This window comes from Hippoglossus hippoglossus, chromosome 5, assembly GCF_009819705.1.
Source record: "Hippoglossus hippoglossus isolate fHipHip1 chromosome 5, fHipHip1.pri, whole genome shotgun sequence".
NCBI classification, from domain to species: Eukaryota; Metazoa; Chordata; class Actinopteri; order Pleuronectiformes; family Pleuronectidae; genus Hippoglossus; species Hippoglossus hippoglossus.
Window position 1 is genome coordinate 18,844,220 of NC_047155.1, and position 4,267 is coordinate 18,848,486.

A 4,267-nucleotide genomic window follows, 5' to 3' on the forward strand; every position below is an offset into this window, starting at 1 on the left:
TTAAACAGTTCCACCACTACAGCATAATGCTGACACGACGCACCTTCCTCCTGGATGAAAATATTTATTTTGCATCCACTCATTTATTCAAGTGCTGCTTCCGGTTATACATGTGCTCTTATAGGAGATCTGCCATGTGCTGGAAATGGTGATGTGAGTTGTGCTGGGGCCGGCGGGGGGAGAGAAGGGGGGTGAAGGTCAGGGGTGTGTCTATAATGTAAACACAGTAAAGGCTACAGATATGAAGGGGAGAGGGGAAAGAGAGCAGGGCCCCATCCGGTCCCATGTATCCTCTTCCAACTAATAGTTATCCAGGCCTGCTGCAGGCTGAAAACATGAGGTACAACTGAGCACATTGTACAGAGAAAACATGCTCTGCAGAGTCTTTAGAATTTGTTGTAGTATAACATAACTGGTGTTCTAGCAATACACATTGATTCCTCACGTTAACCTGGCCTATTCACATGTTTTTAAATAGCTTTTATAAATACATTTTACAGTTTTACTTTTGTACTACTTATATTCAAGCCTACTTGAAATGATCTTATACAGAACAAATACAGTCTATATATGCATATATATATATATATACATCTATTTCAATGTGTCCTTATGCCAATGCACTAATACATTGTACATCCTTCTGCCATCATACTCTGCCACTGCACTTTGCTCAAGTACATTTCCCTACAAATAATATTTCTGTTTATAGTGATAGGTGTATATTGTGAACATATTCTCTGTATTTTTATTAGATTTTTTTTTATTTGATTCTGAGTATCAGCTGCTCTTACAAATGAATTCCCCCATTTTATCTAAAAATAAAACACATTTTAAACTCAAAACAGCAATGCAATAATCAATCCTAAAACAGGTTATAACAATTAGCAAAAACACAAAGGCTGAATTGTGCCACACACAATTCAGTCACAACATTACAGAATAGATGATCAAGCTATAGTCACCTTTTTCTGTTCAAATGTGGAACAGGATCTGGGCTTTCTCACATGTTATTCATCCCCAGCATGAATCTGAACAGTCATCACAGGAGTTGCAGAGAGTACACGCAGTATATCTGAGCTTGGAAAGTATTTTTGAATGTCCTGTGGTATAACATAAAATGTCATTTCTGACATTTACCTGGCCTATTCACATCTTTCTTCCTTTTTTTTGGCATATAAAAGGATTGCTTTTATAAATACATTTCACAGTTGTACTATTGTACTTTTCCTATTCCGGTCAATCTAATCTATTTGTTCTGTCTTGATATAATCTTTAAGACATTTAAAGCTCAAAACAGTGATGCATCCAAGTTCTAATGAGTCAATATCAAATACAGATTTTTACAATAAGAAAAAAGACACAGGCTAAAACCATAAAACCATAGTTTACTGTGTCGAATACTCTCACAGCTTTAATCAACCTCCCGTCACATTCTCAGTTGTTTAACCCCTGCTATGTTCTTGCAGTCATTACAGTGCTGGAGCTGCTGTAAGTTCTACACTGCTTCTGCTTTTACAATCCTTGCTTTCTAGTGCCTTCAAAACTTTGCACAACATACATTCCCTAAATATTCCAGCTCATTCCACATTAGACAGTTATACAATTTGTACCCACGCTGTGGCTAAACAATACAAACCGCTCAACAATTAAGGTCACACCATAAAAACCCAGCATGCATGTGCAAATGTCTCTGTTTGCTACAAACTTTAAGTTTATGTCCCGGTTTGAATTCTGTCTCAACCTCAGAATCAGCATATCCCGAGCCCTTAAGCACCTTAGACGTGTGTCATAATCTTATTAACTGTTGATTCATGTACAGTAACTGGTAGTAAAGTGTGTGGGTGTTAGGTGCATGCTCATGGAGAGTTGATCCTTGTCCTGTGGCTTGGGCGCTCTCCAAGTCTGGCACTTGCGCTGGATCAAGCTGTTCTGCTAACAGGGATTTATTTGGCTCCACAACACCCATGTCAGACATGTATCCGGGCCCAGCCATTTTGTGTCCTCAGATGCTCCGGCCCTTCCCACCTGAGCTGGCTTGCTGTTTGGAAACAAGGAGAGTGGAAATATTTGACCCACTAAAACTGCACAAATAAGTATTCTTGGCACTGGTGCATAAATATAAATTACTTGAATAACAGATCTCATACTGACACATGTCTTAAGGACAGCCTGATTTGTCTTAAGTCTATTTTACAGTGCAAAGGGACAATAAGGGATAGGTGAACCTCACATATTAACATGCACATCCAAGCAGTAATGTGGATGCAGATTTAAAAGACATCCATTTAAAGTGGAACACTGGCCACAATAATCAAACTAAATTAATTCTTGTAAATTAAAATATTAAGGAAAATCATTTGTTGATGCAATGTTCTGTGAAGAGTGAGATTACACATGTGAGTATTGTGGGAAATACTGTCTTTAATACTGTTGTAGGATGTGTGTTGTAACACTGAATATGACGACATGAAGTAAATTAACAGAGGGACAGTCTTGGCAGTGTGAGCCACAGAGGGACATCATATGTATCCGTGTGCCTCCATGATGAACCAAACATGTGCTACACATGTTAGAGAAAACCAGCCAGTAGCACTCACTGTGTCCAGTGCTATAGTGACCAGAGCCCTCAGGTGCACCTCTCCCCCCCATCTCTGACCATATCCTGAGAGCATGAGTTCTGATCAGCGGGCAGATGTCCTGATGTATACACTCAGTCCTCGCCTGCTCCACTTTGTAATGTTTCACTGCAATACAACACGCATTCCTGCTGCTCTGAAGAAACCAAGGATATCCTGCTGAAGGGACGACTGGTCTGTTCCACTCACATCTGTCATCATGAGCTCAGCCTTCAGGCTGCTGGTCAAAACCTACACAGACTCACTTCCTCCAGGCCAAACCAGATTCTCTGTAGATTGAATGGAGAAATTTGATCAGCTGTGGATGCCATCTTCTTAACCCCACAATACTGTTGATTACGGCGTTCATTTTAAATCCATCACACTCAGGGACCATGTCTGAACATGTGCAACTGAATCCTGTGCTTGCTGACAGGCAGACTGCTGGTGGTGAAGGCAGGCATTTCTGTCACTCTTTTTCTCAGCACTGCGGACACCCAGGCCCCCCCTGCTCACACTTAACAGTGGACCAGCACATTCTCACTGTCATCAGTTTGACAACAACAATACACCACAGACATTGAATCTTCATGGAAGACAAAGGAAAACATTCTTCTGGCTTTTATCAGTAGCCTGAAACATCATCCGCAGAATATTTATCTATCAGTATGTCTTTATTTGTATAATTCAGACATAAGCACATGACAGCAAGTTTTGTTATGTAACATTGAATATACCAGTTATTGTTAAAAATAACAAGTTTTCTGTGGAAAACATATTAAAATATCATATTAATCATAAATAGTAGTTTTAATCATGCAAACATGTAACCTGGTTTCACATGTTCTTAAAAACATGCATACTGCATACAAGGTGGAGGTGAGGCCCTTTAATATGGCGCCAGGAGGTGAATGAGATGATTGTAGACTTAGGGAAGCAGGTGACGAGGTGGAAGCGCCCTGAAACTCATCAATATGCCTTAAGTGGAGCCTGTCAGCAGTTTCCAGTTCCTCTGGGTCAGCGACAGGGGGTAATGTTAACACAGAAATCCAGCACGGCTCCACAGATCCTCAGCAGCATCCACATGTGCTGCATCGAGATTATCAGTAGCAGCTGCATCACCGTGTGGCGTCCGAGCTGCACCACCCTGGACCGTAAAGCTGTGCAGCAGGTGATCCAAACAGCATAGTTTCTAACAGGCAATAAATGGGATGTTTATCACAGGAGACACTCGAGGGCGGCCCACAAAAAAAATGCAGGACACACTCGTCCCAACCTCAAACCCTGCAGTCTCATACCCTCTGGAAAAACATGAACAAAATATTGTTTCCAGCTGTCGGCAGGTTCAGGACAGTGTCGTCCTCAAAGCCATCAGCATCCAAATATCCCTCACTCACCCATATCCTTTGTTTACTGTCTCCTACTATCCTGAACTGTCCATTTGGTTCATTTTTTCCCATTTCAACAATGATTAAAAACTTGGTTGGCTTGTGTAATTTATTTTAATTATGTTGCTGGTACAGACATAACATATGTAGCTGCAGCAATTTAAAGTATTGAACTGAACTGTTCTCTTCATGAAAATGAAATATCCATGTAAAATTGAAGTACCTCAAAAAAGTTATTAAGCATTCCTGTAAATGTACTTA